Raw genomic sequence first — 20,407 nt, 5'->3', positions numbered from 1 at the left:
CCCCCCCCCCCCCGCCCCGCGCCTAAAAGACAGTCAACTCCTTATCATGGACAAAAGGCCTTGTGTGACCTGTGCCCCTGAACCTCATCGCTGCATTTTGTACCATCCTTCCCTTTGCTGATTACCCCCAGACCTGCCCTAGAGTACACAAGGTCTCAGGTCCTTAAAGTGGCATGTGCTTTTCTTTCTTGGGGCCCTCCCTAGTGTCTCCTCTTTTTCTAAGGGTTTCTCCCCCCCCCCCCCCCCCCCCCCCCCCCCCCCCCCCCCCCCCCCCCCCCCCCCCCCCCCACACCCCCCCCCCCCCCCCCCCCCCGCCCCCACACCCCACCCACGTCTCCTGCTGCCTTTGCCTAGATAACTCTGCATCCTTGAGAGCTCAGACCAAATGGTACTTCCTTGGGGAAACCTCTGTGATCATCCAAGCTGGGTCAGGGCCCCATTATCTGCTCTATTAGCAACCTGTTCATTTTCTTTCCATCACCTAGACATCAAGCAAGTAATTACAACAAGAAGTATATAATTACAATTATACAGTGCTCTCCAGTAGTTTATAAGCACCATATGGCCAGGGGCAGCATCTGCTTTTGAATCACCAATATATTTCTAACACTGAGCACAGGACCTGACACAAAATATGTACTCAAACAATTATCTGGGAAAAATTTGAAACAGAAACATGAAGAGCAGAGATAACCCTATCAGATATTTATGTGTATTCTCAATCTATTATACAGCTGAAATAATTAAAGCTAGGGCACATTAATAGATCTATAATGTAGAAATTACAGGAAGTCACCCAATATATATATAGGAAGTTACTATATGATCAAGTTGGTATTTTAGAAACAGGATTTATCCATATTTGGTATGGGTCCATTGGCTACCCATGTGTAAAAGCAATCAATGAAATCTTCACATATTATACCAAAGTAAATTCCACATGAATCCAAGATTTAAGTGAAATCCTTCAAGTATGGGAAGAAAATGGCGCATGGGAACAATCTGCTCAGCCCCTACTCTAGCTCCATGCCTGGTCACAGTAAGCAGTATCATCTAGTAGGAAGGCCTGGACTAGATTTGCATGTGATTTGTCTGGTTCTACCAGTGTTAACAACGGTTTTGGTTTTGATCTAAATATTTTCTAACTGGGAGATTTCACCAACAAATCGGGATTTCTGACCTTCCCTGAAATATCTTTTAAAAAAGTGCTGAATCCATGACGGCTAAATAAGCAAATGAATAGCTCTCATCGCTTTTATTGTGAATTCTTGCAAGGTCAAGGTCGCGTAGTGTTTTTTTTTTTTTAAGTGTTTTATTTGTTACTGTTTGATGAAGAGAGAGAGATCCCAAGCAGGCTCCGCGTTGTCAGAGCAGAGCCTGACATGGGGCTCAATCTCACGAACCACGAGATCATGACTTGAGCTGAGATTAAGAGTTGGATGCTCAACCGACTTGAGCCACCCAGGTGCCCCTCACGTGTTGGTTCAGATCACTGAGGGCAGAGACTGCATCCCTCTTGCTTACCACTGTAGTCTTGGTGCCTGGTTCAACGGTAAGTGCCAACCTTCACTCAGGGACACTGAACAAGGCAGCTGCTGTACAAGCCTGCTAGCGAACGCCCAGCCTGGGAGAGGCCCGCTCAGTATTCTCGGCACCAGGAACCATAGCTGCCAAGACTTGCCCCAAGGGGACTCCTAGAGCTAATACTTCTGGGACTCTGCTGTCCCCAAAGGGCTTTCAGAGCAGGGACACTGAAATAGGCCCTCCGGTTTCCCCATCCCCACAGACACAGACACCCCAGCCGTGTGAACACTAATAGTGAGGGCCTAAATGTCGTGGGTAACAGGTGTGGGCAATAGGCAATAATAAGGCAAGCTCTGAAGTGTGGCTGAGGGCTGGCAGGGGTGGGGGGCGGCACAGATAATTGTGACAGGGAAAAGAGTTCCAGAGAGTTCATGAAAGGTCGGTAAGGAGCTCTTCTGTATCTAATGCTCAGCGGGTGCCGAGCACCGTGCTAAGGGTTTTACAGCCATTTTCGCCTGTGGTCATGGAATAGTTCTTCTTTATGGATGGAGTGACTGAGGCGCAAAGAGATGGGGTAATGTCGAGTCCTGCAGCGGGTGAGGCGGTGGGCACCCGGACTTCAGCGTAGAACCCTGCTCTCCGGACATACAATAAAATAGACTCACACTCCTGCAGCCTTGGTATTGCTATGGGGACACTGCAGAGGCTGGACAAGATTGCAGTTAAGGGCCTCCCTTAGCGTTTTCATCTGGCAGTGACAGCTTCTTTTCCTGGGAGGAGTGGCCGGGGCCCCTTTCAGAGTCCAGCGATCACCTCCCTGGTCTCATGGTTCTGCACCGTCCTCCTCTACCTGAAATACCCACCTCCGTACCTTCCACGAAGCCTCCGTCCCGCTTCTGGGAGGAGAGGGGCTGCTAGGTTACCTGCCTCTCATGCTCCGGGCTCCTCATGCCTCCCCGGTCTTCCCCTCCCTCCGTCTCTCATCTGTCAGTTGGGGTCCCAAGGAAGGTAGTTGAGGCATGGGCGGGGGTGGGGGGCTTCCCGTCTCTTGTTCTCACCGTGTGACTCACTGACCTGCATCGGCCCATCTCCTGGGCCAGGCCCTGTTATAAGTGCCGTGTTCACGTTCTGGCGTGGGAGAGTGGCCACACCTGCTGTAAGGTAGACCTAGTCACGCTATTTACATGTGCGAAGAGCTCATGTGAAGAAAGTGACCACTGATGGAAATGAAAGGCCAATCCTGGTCTTCCTGCCCGGCTTTCCTGTCACTCTCAGTGTGGGTTTTGGCAAGTGACCCAGCCTTTCAGAGCCTCAATTCCCCCATGTGTGAAATGGAGATGATAATCGTGTCTAGCTCATAGGGTTGCTGTGAGGCTCAAAACACATAATGAGTGTACCTAGCACATAGTAAGTGCTCCCTGCATCATAGTAATATGGTTGTTGTTATTATGGTACCATTACCTCCATCAGCTGCACCCCCCCCCTCCAGAGCTCTCCCAGCCATCCCCCTGCCCACACAGCCAGGGATCCAGGGTATAAGAGCGAAGCCTTTTTGTGGCTGGGAAGCGGGGGGGGGGAGGGTTGGTGACATTTTGTCTCTCAATAGTCCACTTCCCCATTTTCATTCCCTCTTCCCTAGGAGAGTCGGGCCCATTCTGCCCAGGCAACAGTAATAATGAGGTGTCTACATAATGGGAACTGACTTGCTCATGCATAAGAAAAAAATGAAATTCCTGAGGCTAGGCGGCCGGTGCCTTTAAATAAAACTGAAATCAAATGAAAGAAGCGATCCTCACAATTGTTTAAATCATTGCCTCTCGCACCTGCAGAAGGGACTGCGTGGAACTCACGTGTCGAAATCTAATATGTGGGCTCCTAATCTCTTAGAACTGATTAATGAATTTTAAAGATAGAGCTTTAATTAAAACAGGTCTCTGTGGAGAGAAGGCACTCTATTTTGTGAGCTCTGTAAATATTGCCTTTTAAACTAATAAGTTCAGTTACTAGAAATATTCCCACATATAAACAGTTGGCTTTTTTTCTTTGTGTGCTGTGGAAACGTAACTAGATATTGAAGGGAGGCTGCCTGCGTTGCAAAGCCTGGCACTTGGCTTTCAAAATAATAGCAACCTAAGTGTACCGGACATCTTTTTCTTGAGCACAAAGAACTTTCCAGGCATGATCTCATTCTGTCTTCAGACATCGCCCTGCCAGGCTGACTGAGGAAGACAGCAGTCACTGCTGCAGCGTTACCAGGCCCGTTTTGACTCCCCTCAGGACCTCCGTCGCCTCCCCATGTCCCAGAGAAAACTGAGGCCAGCACAAGGGACGCCAGTTTCCTTCCCCTTTCTCCTCACTCCGTGGGAACCACCTTGCTCTCCTTCAGAAGAATAAATCATAGGAGTGCTGTTTACAGTAACGCTGGTGCCTGTGTGCCAGGCACTGGGCTAAGCATTGAGGTATGATTTCTTTTTTTTTAAGTGTTTTTTTAAATTTATTTTTGAGAGAGAGAGAGAGAGAGAGAGAGAGAGAGAGAGAGAGAGAGCGTGAAGTGGAGAGGGCCAGAGAGAGAGAGAGACACAGAATCCGAAGACAGCCTCCAGGTTCCGAGCTAGCTGTCAGCACAGAGCCTGACGCAGGGCTCAAACCCATGAACTGTGAGATCATGACCTGAGCCGAAGCTGGACGCTCAACTGACTGAGCCACCCGGGCGCCCCATGATGTATGATTTCATTTAACCCTGCAAACAACCCCATGAGGTAAGTACTAACAATTACCCCCAGAGGTCCCTCCACAATAATGGCCAAAGCCTGTGCAGTGGGCAGCAAGTCTCTCGTTGATCTCCTTGTCTCCTAGCTCCCCTTTGCCTGACTGGAGATCTGACAGAGTTGGGCGGCAGCCCTCACATTTAGAAATTTGCTTACCAGTATTTGGTTTTTTTTTTGGAGTATTTTTATTTTTTTTTTTTTCAATATTTTATTGTCAAGTTGTTTTCCATACAACACCCAGTGCTCTTCCCCTTAAGTGCCCTCCACCATCACCACCACCTCTTTCCCCCGCCCTGCCTTCCCCTTCAACCCTCAGTTCATTCTCAGCATTCAATAGTCTCTCAAGTTCTGCATCCCTCTCTCTCCCCAACTCTCTGTCCCTCCTCCGCTCCCCCTGGTTCTCCATCAGGTCTCTCCTGTTTTCCTGTTAGACCTATGAGTGCAAACATATGGTTTCTGTCTTTCTCTGCCTGGCTTACTTTTTACCAGTATTTTAAAAGAGACCTTCTCCTGGTCATCTTCTCTATGCCAAGTTTCATGCCCGTCACTTTTACATAAACTATGTTCCCTTCCCAGAAGTTCTATGACAAAGCTATCATTAGTATACCCATTTTAATCATGAGAAAACCAAGGCTTACACAAGTTCTGTTTCCAAGACCACAAGTTTGGTGAATGGCAGGGCCAGGGTTTAAAATGAACATGTCTACTTCAAGAGTCTGCTCTATTTCCATTAAATCCACTCCCCCCCCAAGTCTTAGTGATTTGCATTCTTAATTGAAAATCAAAGAATGGAGGACTTGACCTTGGAGGATGTGGCAGAGACCTTTAGCGCTCACTGATGTGCATGTTCTAGAATGTTGTTTAAGATAGTTCCCAGGCTTCTCTGCAATAAGGTGTGGCCGTGTGACTATTTTATGTAAAATTTAGGTGGAAATGATGTGAAGTTTGTCCAGATTTAGCCCTTAATGACTCCATGTGATCCTCACTCCCTTTTTTATATATCAGATTGATGGGGAGAACTCCAAGAGTTGCAGGGCCGAGGTCCAGAATGACCAGGTAGGGACCTGCTTGACCAAGAAGACTTGCATTGGATTGCAACATGGGCAATAACCCCGTTTTTGTAAGCCACTAAAGTTGGAGTTATAAAGGCTGCCTTTATGTACCCTTGCTAATACGGAGGAAGACAGTAGTTTCTGGGTGTCCATAATATAGATGGAAAGGATGGAAGTGTAAAAAGCCAAGGAAAGTGGAATCCTTGAGGAGGAGAAACGCCTTCCTCTCTCTTCATGTATCGTTCCTTTTATTTCTCATGTTTCTCTCTCCTCCAGAGGAATCAGTAGAACTTTGAACAAGGCCATTTCCTCCCTATGTACAGCTGATTAAAAGCAGTGGACACCAATGGGTCAATAACCTCTATGTATCGGCAAACTCATTAATCAACCCCATCGTCTTGCAAATTGGTGGAATATGGGGGGGATTTTTTTGAGGAGGAATCTAATGGGTAGAAGTCACTACTGATCAGACAGGGCTCCCCCTCCTCAGAACCAGTCTTAACGAGACTTTGTGGAGTTCTCCCTGTTCCTCCTAGTCCTTTAGTGGTGACTCTGACCTGGGAGAGTCAACACAAGCAGAATCATTCCATTGGGTGAAAGCAGTACTGCACAGTCGATACCAGAAGCCCCAGTGGAAATAGGGCTTTGGGCAGGAATCCAAAAACCTATATTTTGCACAGGTGACACAGAGGCTTATTACAGCTTTTATCCGCCTGTGGAGTCATTACTCTTAGATTCGGAGGAAGCTGTGATAGACTGGCCCAGATGGAGACATGGAGACCTCGGGGTGGGTGGCCGTGATGCGGCCGGTTGGCATCCTATGGCTGGTCAGTGCAAGAGTGAGAACTGGATGAAGGCTGAGTGGTCCGGGTCCTTTCAAAGCAAACCTGGGTTGAATCACTTCATTCGGATGAGAAGTAATTTTAACGTGATAAATCTCTTACAGCGTGCTGGGCTTGGGGCCATATCTTCCCCCAAACTCACGGGAAGTTGTAGAAATACAGCTGCGTGAATAATCTCTTTGTGTATAGATTTATTTGAAACAGAATGTTGTAGATGTGTTTCTGAAATATTAATTTGGAGATTTGCGTGAAATCATGCAGTTTTCACCTCGGCTATGTTATGTAAAAAACTGTCTCTTAAAGAGTGACTAATACTCACCTATCTATTTGTCATTCATCAGTCATTAAACATTTACAGACCACTTACTGGGCAGCTGTGCTAGGGGTTGCCTGGAGGTGTATGTGGATCTGTGGGCTGAAGACAGTGCCTTGCTCTGGGATACGGGCGGGCCCTCGGGCTCTGCGGTTGCATCCCTGTATTCCTCCGCAGGAGCCTTCCAGAATGCCAAGCAGCTTTGAGTATAAAGCAAAGTTCGGCCTTCCCCTGGTCAGCGCTTCTCTGTCCAAGATCCATTTTTCAGCCTCATGGATTCATTCCTCCTCCTTTCCTTGCTCCTGGGCCTCTTCGCCTTTAAATGGTCTGCCTTGCTTTTTATTAAGCATTAAGCTTTTTAATTTTTCAAAAAATACTAGTCTTTGTGGAAGATGTAGAACGTATACACAAGCAAATAGGGAAGTAAAGTTCTGACTCCACCGATGATAAGAAACCACAGTTGACAGTTACTGAATGTGCTTTCGACTTTTTTCCTATGCATATAGGGAGATACATGCATTTTTAATTTATACATATGGAATTATAGTTCATGTAGTATTTTATAACCTGACTTTTGATCAATTGTGAGACATTTTGCATGACCACAAATACATACTTGATTTTAATTTTAATTTTTAGTGAGTAGTGACATTTCACGGTAAAGGGGAGCTATTATCTACCTAGTTGTGATGGTGAACATTAGATTATCTCCAATTCTTTGAACATGAGATCATTTACAATTCTTCACCAGAATGAGTATTTCTTTATTCATCCTTATATATACATTTTTGTATTCTTCATTTTATTAATAATAATATATGCTAAATTGTAATAAAATATATTTATATAGAGGATATGTTACATATAATATATTTTAAAATTTGAGATATAATGATACTCTTCTTAAGTCCTAGAAGCTGAATTTCTGCATCAAGGGCTATATGCTTTCTCAAGGTTCTTAATCCCTGTCTGTTTGGCATTTGATCCAGCCTCTCCTAAAAATATCGCCTTCCAGATTGCTCCATTTTTGGCTGCAGAAACCTCAGACCAAATGTTGCCCCACCAACCAAGACAGCCACACAGCCCGCTAACTATTGTCAGGGCTGAGGCTGAAGCCTGCATTTCCTGACCCAGTTGACTCACAAACATTTGGGTTACCACTGAGGTTTAACAGAGGCTGCTGCTAGCTTCTTTCTCACCAACAGTGATCGGGCTGGAGAACCTGGTGTGGAACAGGGCTCTGGCTTATCTTAGCATTTTTACTCACGGCCGAGTGGAAATCACATTACTATAAATATAAACATGTTTTATTGATTTAAAAAATGTGTAGCTGTCTCCCTTCATACTGCCCATGAACGTGGGGAGAATGCCTTCAGACTGGTCTGAAAAATGACATAGAGATAAAAGTGAAACTGAGAGTGATGGGGCAGCCTGGTCTAGTAGAGAACAGTAGACCGTGGCTCTAAACTCACTCTGCCACAAAATCTCTATGACCTTGAGAAGTCCTTTTGCCAAGCTGGGAGTCAGTGTCCCTTTGTGCACAAAGAGGAGGTCGGACATTGCTCTCTAGGATTCCTGCTAGTTTTAATGACCTAGGATTAAAGATCAATAGGTTGAGGGGCACCTGGGTGGCTCAGTCGGTTAAGCGCCCGGCTTTGGCTCAGGTCATGATCTTGCGGTTCATGGGTTCGAGCCCCACGTCGGGCTCTGTGCTGACAGCTAGCTTGGAGCCTGGAACCTGCTTCAGATTCTGTGTTTCCCTCTCTCTCTGACCCTCCCCTGCTTGTGCTGTCTGTCTCTGTCTCTCAAAAATAAACAAAAAACGTTAATAAAAAAAATTTAAAGGTCAATAGGTCGAAGTTTACCCCTTTTTCTAGACTGTGAAGTTTATAGAAAAGGGGGAGTTTGAGGAAGTCTAATAATAGACCCTTGGTCCTGGGCTTACAGAGAAGACATGAGATATTATTTGGTACCCTTATCAAAAAACTTAAATCAGCTTGCTATGAATTTAGTGTGTCTTAAAACCACAAGAATTGGACTAATTTAATTTACCTTATATAAAATCTATGATGCCATTTTTGTAAGATGTTCTCTTAGGTACCATTAAGAATTTTTTTTAATGCTGAAAATTAAACTATGAAACAATGCTATCCTACACATCAAGCATGCATGGCAGTATCAGTGATGTTAAGATTAAAAAAATAAGTACACCTTAGGATCACTGAGAGTATTGATATGGTTCATGATGAAGAGTTAATCTGCATTGACTTTGTAAGAAGACCGATCTTGACATCATCCGGCCGTCACACCCTCAGCCCTTTCTAGTTTTACAGAAGGAGAGAGCCCAGAGAAGTAATGGAGTCACAGAGGCGATGTGGGACCAGGGCCAAAAAGCATTAGAAAGGGAGAAGCACTTGCAAAATGGAGGAGTGAGGCCCTCCAAAATTACACCTCTCCTTGAAAGCCACAAAAACCAAGGCAAAATTGTCACAGTCAACTTTTCTACAGCTCTGGCAATTCACCAAAGACTTGCAATAATCCATGGGGCATTTTCATGGAGAAAAAAAACCTCTCGTGTATTAACTTTCTGTCTTTATATCCTCCTCTCCCCAACTCAAAGGCAGCCTTGAAAACCAGTAGCTTAGCAGCTCTTAGAAGGAGAACAACAGAGCATCACACTGTGTAAGGCAAACATAATAGAATTGTAAAGAAATAGATAAATCTACAGTCATGGTTGAAGACTTCAACATCCCTCTATCAGAAAAGGTTAGATCCAACAGGCAGAAAATCAATTAGGACAGAGTTGAACTTAACCCTGTCAATCAACTGGATATAATTGACATCTATAGACTATTTCATACAATAACAGCAGAATACATATTCTTCTCAGGCTAGCATGGAACATTCACTGATATAGACCACCTTCTGGGCCATAAAACACCTTCACAAAGGTAAAAGAGTACAAATCACACACTGTGTACTCTCAGACAACAATGGAATTTATCTGGAAATCACTAACAGAAAGATAACTGGAAAATTCCAAAATGCATGAAGATTAAACAACACACTGTAAATAACACCTGGGTCTGAAAAGAAATCTCAAAAGAAACTTAAAAATATTCTGAATTAAATGAAAATGGAAAGACAGCTAATGAAAATATATGGGGGGCAGCAAATCAGTGCTTATAGGAAAACTGATAGCATTGAATGTATATATTAGTAAAAAGATCTAAAATCAATTATTTAAGTTTCCACTTTGGGAAACTAGGGAAAAAAAAGAGTCAATTAAATCCAGACTACTCAGAACAAAAGAAGTAATGACAACGAGAGCAGAAGTCCATGGAATTTAAGCCAGGAAATTAATACAGAGAGTCAAGTAGACCAAAAGCTAGCTCTTTGAAAAGATCAGTAAAATCAGTAAGTCTCGAGGCAGACTAAATAAGAAAAACAGTGGACACAAATACTGCTATCAGAAATAAAAGATATCACCATAGATCCTATGGGCATGAAAATGATGAAGGAAAAGAAATCACCAGGATAATTAGAAAATATGTCACCGTGAATGAAAATGAAAAGACATTATATGAAAGCAGTGCTCAGAGAGAAATTTATAGCTGTAAACACCTACAAACAAGAAGAAAGACTTTAAATCAGTAACCTATGTTCATACCTTAAAGAGCTAGGAAAATAAGAGCAGACTAAGTCCTACAGTAGCAGAAGGAAGGAAATAATAGAATCTAGAGCAGAAATTAAAGGATAGAAAAACAATAGAATCAACAGAACCAAAAGTTGGCTCTTCAGAAAGATCACCAAAGTGGAAAACCTCTAGCTAGAGAAGATTCAAAGTACTAAAATCAGAAATGAGATCGAGGACATTACTACTAACTACAGAAATAAAAAGTATTGTAAGACTATACTATGAACAGTTGCATGCCAACAAATTAGATATCCTAGGTGAAACGGATCAATTTCTGGAAGCATTCAAAGTAGCAAACCTGAGGAAAGAACAAACAGAAACCTCTGGGGTGCCTGGGTGGCTTAGTTGGTTAAGGATCCAACTCTTGATTTCGGCTCACATCGTGATCTCGTGGTTCATGGATTCACGCCCCACGTTGGATTCTGCACTGATAGTGTGGAGCCTGCTTGGGTTTTACTCTTTCCCTCTTGCTCTTCACCTCCCCCACTCATGCTGTCTCTCTCAAAATAAATAAACTTTTAAAAAACAAATAGAAAAATCTAAGTAGATGCATCACTGAAGTTGAATTGGTAATTAAAAACCTCCCATCACAGAATCGCTTAGGACCAGATGGCTTCCCTGATGAATTTACAGAAGATTTAACATCAATCCTTCTCAAACTCTTCTAAAACTTGACAGAAGTGAATACTTCGTAACTCATTCTTTGAATCCAGCATTACCCCATCAAAGCCAGCCAGAGACATCTCAAGCAAGGAAAACTACAGATCAATATCCATCATGAATATAGATGTAAAGATTCTCAACAAAACACTAGCAAACAAAATTTGATAGTATATTAAAAAGATTATAAACCATGAACAATTGAGATTTGTCCAAGGAATACAAGGGATTCAACATTTAAAAAAGCAGCCAATGCATTTCAGTCTTCTAGGCCTACCATCGTAGAATATCATAGACTGGGTGGCCTGAACAACAGAAATTTATTTTCTTACAGTTATGGAGACTGAAAGTCCAAGATCAAGGTGCTACCAGGAGAATGGGCAATGGGGAAAGATAGTCTTTTAACAAGTGGGCCTGGGAAAACTTGATATCTACATGTAAAAGGATGAACTTTGACCTTTACTTTACATCATATAAAAATTAGCTCAAAGTGGATTAATAGCTAAAGACCTAATAGCTAAAATTATAAGATTCTCAGAACAAAATAGAGGAAAAGCCTCATGAAAATGGATTTGGCAATGATTTCTTATATATGACATCCAAAGCACAGGCAACAAAAGAAAAAATACATTAGACATCATCATAATTAAAACCTTTTGTGCAACAAAGAAATGCTATGAGTAGAGTAAAAATGCAACTCACAAAATGGAAAAAAATATTTGTAAAACATATATGTAATGAGAGATTAATATCCAAATATATAAAAACCACACAACTCCGCCACAGCAAATCAACTGTATTAAAAATTGGCAAAGGACTTGAATATACAGTTGTCCAAAGAAAATATAAAAATGGACAAAAAGCATATAAAAGACACTCAACATCACTATTGTTAGGGTAATAAAAATCACAACCACAGTGAGATACACTTCATACCCATTAGGTTACTATTATTAAAATAACAAGCGTTGGTGAATTTGTGGAGAAAGTGGAACTTTTTTTTTAATGTTTTGTTTATTTTTGAGATTAGAGTCAGAGCATGGGCGGGGAGGGGCAGAGAGAGGGAGACACAGAATGGAAACAGGTTCCAGGCTCTGAGCTGTCAGCACAGAGCTCAAGACAGGGCTCGAACCCATGAACCGCGAGATCATGACCTGAGCCGAAGTTGGACGCTCAACCGACTGAGCCACCCAGGTGCCCCAGAAAGTGGAACTTTTGTGCGCCCCTGATGGGAATGCAGAATGATGCAAAACATATGAAGAAACAGTTTGATGGTTTCTGAAAAAAAAAAAAAAACACTTAAAAATACAATTGCCATGTGATATAGCAATTACACCTCTGGGTGTGTGGCCAGATAAACTGAAAGCAAGGACTTGAACAGACTCCTGTACCCCTGTGTATAGTGGTATTATTCACAGTAGCCAAAAAATGGACTTAATTCAGATATCCTCAAGGGACGAAGGCAGAAACAAATGTGGCCTCCCCACGCAATAGAATGCTATTCAGCCTTAAAAAGGAAGGAAATCCTGACACCCGCTACAACCTTGAAGACATGCTAAGTGAAATAAGCCAGTTCCAAAAGGCGAATGCTGCGTAAGCCCGTGTGCCTCATACAAGGTACCTAGAGTAGGCAAATTCATAGAGACTGAAATTAGATGGTGGTTGTTGGACTTTGTAGGGAGTGGGAAATGGAGAGTTGTTTCATGAGTACAGGGTTTCAGTTTTGGAATGATGAGAAAGTTCTGGAGATGGGTAGTGGTGACGGTTGCACACTACGGAATTGTACACTTAAAAATAGTTAAAATGGTAAACTTTATGTTATACATATTTTACCCTAATAAAAAAGAGAATGGCATTATTCTTAAGAAATACACATTGTGATATTTGTGTTTCCGCCTTACCGTGGTTTAGAAAAACATGATATGTGCACACATGCACACGCGTGTGTGTATACACAAATATATAGTTGCCCTTTGAACAACATGGATTTGAATTGCTCAGGCCCACATATACATGGATGTTTTCAGTAAATACAACACAGTACTAGAAAGGTATTTTCTATTCCTTGTGATTCTCTTAATAGCATTTTCTTTCCCCTGGCTTCCTTTATTATAAGAATACAGTATATGTAATAAATAGAACATGCAGAATAACTGTTAATCAACTGTTACGTTATTGGTAAAGCTTCTGGTGAATAGTAGCCTATTAGTAAAGTGTTTGGGGAGTCGGAAGTTATATGGAGATTTTTGACCACATGGGGGTAGGTGTCCTTAACCCCTACATTGTGCAAGGATCAACTGGATACATATATATACGGGGAAAGAGCGAGAATGAGAATGAATGAAAACATGATGAACCAAATAAGGAAAATGCAAGCAGTTGGTGAATCTAGGTAAGGTATACAGAAATTCCTTGTGTTAGTCTTGCAAATTTTTGTAAGTTAGAAAGTGTATCAAAATGAAACGGATTAGATAAATAAGAATCTATATGAAGTGGTTCGCGTGGTGCTCCACCAAGTTTAACCTTACTCCCCCTTTTCTTATTTCTTTTGCAGTGCCAGAAAAGAAAAAGAGAAAAGAGAATTACCCCCCTCCCCCCGAATTACTTAGTCTTTCTTCTTACTCTGCTGCTGGCGCAAGGGCTTCCTCCAGGCTTGTACTGGGAGGGTTTCTGGATCTTACGGGCAAGTGGCTGGGTGGGCAGGCTGATGTCTCAGGATACACTCAGCCCGGTCAGGGTCATTTCTCAGGAAAGCAGCTTTCTGGAGTGGAATCAGGAGTACTAGGGACAGGTTTTGGCCCCTCTTTCTTATGCCTCCTTTGAACTGCTATCCTGAGCCATGGCCATTAGAGAATCTCTCCCTTCTAAGAAAGTCTGTTGAAATACTCCTAATCGAGACACTGAGGATGGCTGCTGTGTTTCACACTGAGCAGCCCAGGAAGGGGTGGTAAACCGGAGAAACAAAGCATGGCCCTTGCCTTCCAGTGGTTTATAATCTAGTTGGAGAGACCATGCTAACAGATGGTGTGCTCAGTGCTGGAGGGGAAACAGAAGTAGACCTCACCGCCCCTGTCCTGGAAGGCCAAGGCAGACCAAAGAGGACACTGAGAACTTTCAAAAGCAGTCAAGGTGACAGTGTAGTCTTTCTTGAAAGCACTAGATGGAGTTCCACCTGCTACCAGACCGTGAGGCATTTCACAGTGGGGACAAGAGTGTGGGTGGGGGTGTTAATCAGCATTTCTCAACCTATGATGCACAGGAAGTACCTGGGCATCTTGTTGAAATGCAGATTCTTATGCAGTAGGTCTGGGGTGGGGCCTGAGATGATGCATTTTTAACAAGCTCTCAGATAACACTGATATGGCTGGTCTGTGCAGAACGTAGGTTGAGAAGAAGACTGTAAAGGAACGATTATCCACCGTGGTTGTCAGTTAAACCATTCAGTTTTGTGGGGACACGGCTGTAATAGAACCCCACGTAGCTATGGTTTGTTGGTGGTTGAGTCTTGAATACAACTGGGTGTGTACTTGTGTAAAATAATGAGCACTGAGTGTTTACTGTGTGCCAGGAACAATGCTTAAAGCCTCATGTGGATGATCCCATTTTAATCCTTGTAACAATCCTGTGAATAAGGCACTTACTAGTCTTGGCTTAAAAACAAGGGAAATTTATTCATCAGAGTCCTAGGGTCTGGGAAGTCCAAGATCAAGGTACTGGCAGATTCAGCATCTGGTGGGGACATACTTTCTGGTTCATAGACGGCTTGTTTCTTGCTGTGTCTTCGTGTGTTGGAGGGGGGCTAGGGATTCTCTGGGGCCGTCTTTATAAGGGCACTGGTCCCAGTCAACAAGACTCCACTGTTATAACCTAATCACTTCCCAAAGGTCCCACCTCCTAATACCATCATGTTAGAGATTAGGTTTCAACATACAAGTTTGAGGGGGACACGGACATTCAGTCTAGAGCGCCGTATTACGCTGGAGCGACTTAGCACAGAAGTAACATCGTTTGTCTGTGTTTATACATCTAGAAAGTGGCATAGTCAGGAATTGGACCCAGATAGATACCAGAGCTCTTTAACCAGTATCGTCTCTCAAGCCTGCATGCACATGTCCACCCAGAACTCGCCAATGCCAAAACTGTCACCTTCTTTACCCCCAGTACGTACAGTGGTGTAAAAATGTCCTTTAGAAGATGCCAAAATGAAAGGAACCTGTTTTGAGTGAATGCTTACTCCATGCTAGGCTTGACCAAGACCCATTAAATCCTCTCATTTAATTTGATCCTCACAGCAACCCTTTCACATAAGTGTTATACCCCCCAGTCTATATGCACTGAAACCACATGGCTTGCATTGATTAAGCCATATATTTCACCTCGTACGTAGTAGGAGCACCAGAATTTGAACTCACGTTATCTGACTCCTCAGTCTGTGCTTTTTCTCACCCAACAAGTGGCTTTTGCAATGATCTTCACGGAGCCTTGGTGTTGTACGACTCACTGAACACTACTTGACTTTGGCCATCTAACGTGTGTGCTCACGCTTGGTATTTGCTGTTTATGCCACGGCCATCAGGCCAAGTAGTTTCAGATCATAACCCTCCCTCTCCAATCCCCATCAGTTCAGAGGCTAGATATCCTCATTGGCTATAATCCCATTCTCAGGGATCCCTCTACACAGTGCCTTTTCGGACTATGTGGATGTGGATGCAGTGGGTAGTGAGAGAGGCTACCCTGGAGGCTAGTTAAACATACGTCCACCTGAGCCGTGTCTGGGGCTTTCAAGTTTGACAAACCTCCATCGTCTCTTACGTGCTTCTCAGTGGATTTGAAATGGCTATTTAAAAAAGAAAATCTTGACCTTCACAGTGAAATCTGAGAAATTAAAGCAACTAAACACCACAATGGAAACAGATGTGCTAGAACAAAATGTCCTCATTAGGTGCTTTCAGCCATTGTCAAGCTAGAATGACTTATGTTAAATGAAATTACTTAAAATTCCCAAAAATGTAGAGAGTACTAGAGGAAACATACCTATATACTCACATCCCAGATTAATAAATATTGACATTTTTGCTTTAGGGTGTTTCATTTTTTAAGGAAGAAAATTATGTTACAGAAACTTCCAGTTTTGGGGCACCTGGGTGGCTCAGTCGGTTAAGCCTCCGACTTCGGCTCAGGTCAGATCTCACGTTCGTGGGTTCGAGCCCCACGTCAGGCTCTGTGCAGACAGCTAGCTCAGAGCCTGGAGCCTGCTTCCGGTTCTGTGTCTCCTTCTCTCTCTGCCCCTCCGCCTCTCATGCTCTGCCTCTCTCCGTATCAAAAATAAAATAAAACATTAAAATAAAAAGAAACTCCCATTTTTTGTTTTTTAAGTAGGCTCCATGGCCCAGTATGGAGACCAACCCGGGGCTCAAAATCAGGACCATAATAAGTTCAAGACCTGAACCAAGATCTAGAGTTACGTGCTTAACTGACCAAGCCACCCAGGCACCCTGAGAAATTTCCAGGGGTTTTTGAGTTGGAGTGAATATACGCCTGGGAATATGTAAGCATTCTGTACCATTTCCATATCCCTCCACATGTATTCTCTCCCGAAATGGAGCTGCTTGAGAAGAGATGTCAGGAGGACTTAATAGATTTGCCCACTGATAGATCGTCAAATATAATTTTTGATGAAATATAACTAGATGATTTGGGCATATAATTCAGAAAGAGCTTAGGGAATTGACTGACTTTGCTCTACCGAACTCTTTCTAGTTGTTTAGGGAACAAAGCTTCTTAGCCCTTACATATACAAAAATGGAAGGATAGAATTGATGCAGTCGCCTGTCTCATTCTGCCAAAAAGTAGTACTAATTCAGAGATGCGTAAATTAATCGAGAGCCTATCCTCGTCCAGTGCATTAGGAGATGAATTTGCAATAAAGTTTTGTTTGAGGTTTAATAATTTTTATCAAAACATTTAATGTTGTCTTAATATATAATATAATGGTGGTAATTGTAATTATAAATCAATTCAGAAGCAAAAAAAAACACATAGGGCCTTGTGTTCATAGAACACTTTTTAAAAATTAATTTCAATTTATGCTTTTTTCCCCATTCCCCATGACTTATTTATAGATAGTCAGGTACCAACATATATTATGATAAAAATCCTGGCAACAGAATGGATACACGAGGTCAAGTAAGAATAGGAACTATGTGAATTTGTGAATTTAAAGTAGATAATGGCAAGTAGTAAATAATGATTTCATAGTTTTATTCACGATACGTGGGAAATTGTATTCCTTGTACATACTTACCCATAAGACCAAAAACAAAGTCAGTTTTGAAATGTACAAAGAGATGCATTGTCCTTAGAAATTCTTTTGGGGAATGAGAATAAAAACACTTGAAAACCACAGCGGTAAAGATTTCACCTCCTCTCCGAAGGAATCTCAAATCAACCAGGAGGAAAAGAAATCAACATGCGATACGCTAATTTTGAGCTTAGATTTGTTTGGCTACTAATTCAGTCTCTCTAGTGCTTTAGTCTGTAATTCTGGATCAGTTTAAGCAGATTCTTAAAAAGATGATAAATTTGTCTGATTTTCAAATGTATTGGCATCCATTGTTCACAGTATCACTTGATTATCTTTACATTTCTACAATATCTTATTAATGCCCTCGTTTTCATTTCTTTTTCCCATTTGACTTTTCAGATAACCAACTCACGATGTTGTCGATCATTTCTATTGTTTTTAGTAATCGTTCATTTTGAATTTTATTGTTATCATCCCCTTCTTTTTTGTTTTGTGTTTATTGTTATTTTTGCTTACCTCTTGATTAATTTCAATTTTTCCATTCCCTAAATATGTACTTCAAACTATAAAATTTTCCTTCAGATGATCTCAAGCCATCCAGGAATTGCTTTGGGGGATGGGAGAGCTTTATAGTGCAGAGATCACAACACTTATTTTAAAGATGAGGATCTTCGCTGAAACTGAGAAAGGAAAATTGAATTGCCGTCAGAAACAGCACAGAACCATGCAAAGAACATAAAATGGAGAATTAGGCAGCTTTGTGACCCGGGACAATGTATTTATGATCATCTGTTCTAGTAGCAGTAAGAACAGCTAAGAATTCTTGATCTTTTATGTGTCAGTGTAACTGAACTAATGTGAGTTCGCTCCTTAGTGAGTTACAGGTAGAGAGACTACACCAGGTGGAGATTCTCACAAAGGAAAACTTTATTTGCTGCAAATAAGAAGTTCAGGGTGGGGGCGGGGGCGAGAGGTGGGGGGATTTTGGGGAGAGGGAAAAGTTCACAAACCATGACTCCCTGAGCACGAGTGAGTGAGTTCCTTTTATTTAAGGTTAGGGCGATGCTCAGAAAGGGGAATCATCATCTGTAGAGGTGGGTATCAAGGTTGTATGTTATGTTCATAAGCTTCCAGTTTCTACTTGGGTAGATATTTCAACATTATAATGAGATTGAGGCCTATGGAGCTCTTTCTGTTTGCCTCTAAAACAAGGTTAGCATTCCAGGGACGAAGGGGCCTCAGTGGGGGGGTCTTGCCAGTGACACTTTTAGCCTCATCAACCTTACCGAGGCACAGTTTCAATCCGGCAAAAACAACCCAAGAATGTGCATTAGGTCAAGCTTTAGTTTTGGAACCGGCACTGGGAGTTTTCCCATTGATTTATTGTCTCTGATTTGGTTAGGCTGTTTCCTGGCCTGGTAGGAACAATCGGGTTTTGTATTCCCTTTGTTCCCTTAAAATCCTTAACTACTAAGGTTTTTGCATTTCTTTGTTCTAACACCTGCTAGGGAGTTCTTCAAGGAGTGTGCCTGGGCAAACAGAGCCAGGGAGGCACAGATCTCAGAAAATAGCTGGGGACCTGAGATGGCTTCCCTTTGTGTTTCTGGAAGGTGTGTCTAATCCTTCTTTCTCTGGGAACCCCTGGCTCTTTCTCAATAGATCGTTTAATCCTCACAATAATTCCATGATGTAGGTGTTTTGTGCGTTCGGTGGCCCCCACTTCAGAGATGGAGAAACTAAGACTTTGGATGTTTAAGTGACCTGCCCTCCATCAGGTAGCTGGTAAGTAGTAGAGCCATGATTCCAACCCTGGGAATGTGATTTTGGATCTGAACTCTTCCCGTTATGGAAAAATCTGTTATAAGATGGCCGAAAGGTCTGATAGGGAAGTTCCAATCCCCGACCAGAGATTCCCCTTCCTGGTTCTTCTTCCTACCCGCTTGCCTCAGTGAGCACGGAATTACTATTAATGCAGAATGCAGAAGTAACAGACTATAAACTGTTCCCTCTATTCATGCTCCTGGCTCAGGCCTCTGGAGAGGGAGCTCCTCTGAGCCCGCAGGTGTGAAATAAACCTCCTGCCTTCCCAGATCCCTGAGTGCTTCCACCGGGGGATCCAGACCAGGTTCCTTAATATTCCCACTGTGTTATGCTGCTTATGAAATGGAGATGCTCACGCTTCTTCCATATGGTTCTTGGAAGATTATATTAATCAAGGTAATGCAATGATCTAGCAATTAGCACAGGTATATGAAATTCCGTACTCAGTAGGTCAATGTTAGTATATTTTGCCAGTCACGTAGCTGTCATTAGATCCATTAGGGTCTTTTTTTTTTTTAATAGCACAATTGATATATTTTAAATGGACAAAAAACTAGTATCATTTACAGTATCTTAAGATAAATTACTTTGAACGAGACCTTCCTTTCTAATACTCAGAGGTCTACAAGACGTAGCTAGAAAATTTACTGTGGAAAATGAAGACTGCTTAAATCGAATGTGGGGGAGGGCGAGGGATTGTGGTGTTTTCTGTTTGACTAATTGTTGTAACACTGTCCTCTGGGCGGCTGAGGGAGGTTCATGTTTTCTTTAGACGCTAGGCCCCAGAATTCTTACAGGACCACTTTGATGCTATATGAATTCTGCGATTTTGCTAGCACTGATATGGCTCTTGGGTCCACCACTCCATTAGAACTATTAACTCCATTCATACTAATTTTTGTTACAAATCCTACAAAGGGGGAGGGTGCTTCTGGGTATTTAGGCCCACATTCTATTTTAAGGCTGTATATTCGGTTTTCATAAATTGTTCTTGGAGGCCCAGTTTTCATCCCTGACCATCTTGTAAGTGTCCTGTCCACCATCTTCTCTTCCTTTCTGGCCTTCTTCCAGTTCTTCCAGTCGATAATTGGGAGGGACTATGACTCCTAAGCCCATGGTGGCTGCCATCTTGTGTCACTGTCGCTCTCCATTAGAGTCCTTTAATCCAACGTTCATTTCATCTATATCCTGAACCCATCCCATTCCAAACCACCAGTTTATTCAACAAAAGAGAGAATATTAATGCCAAGGACTATTCTAAGCACTTTGCATGTAGTGACTTTGTTAATCTTCATATCATCCCTCTGAGGAAGGTACTGGCCCTGTCCCAATTTTACAATGGAGGAAATACAGGCCAAGAGAGACGAAGTAACTTCCCCAAGATCCCTGGCCAATAAGCCAGGATTTGGAACTGAAGCAGCCTGTT

The 20,407-nt window shown here is 42.6% G+C and overlaps 1 pseudogene; it reads right to left on the bottom strand.

Moving 5' to 3' along the window:
- Positions 1-19,677: 19,677 nt before the first annotated feature.
- LOC115284161 lies at positions 19,678-20,109 on the bottom strand (annotated as a pseudogene).
- Positions 20,110-20,407: the final 298 nt, after the last annotated feature.

The sequence above is a fragment of the Suricata suricatta genome, chromosome X (genome assembly GCF_006229205.1).
Source record: "Suricata suricatta isolate VVHF042 chromosome X, meerkat_22Aug2017_6uvM2_HiC, whole genome shotgun sequence".
In the NCBI taxonomy this organism is placed as follows: Eukaryota; Metazoa; Chordata; class Mammalia; order Carnivora; family Herpestidae; genus Suricata; species Suricata suricatta.
Note: the sequence above shows the minus strand (reverse complement) of the source record. Positions and strands in the feature narration are given on the sequence as shown.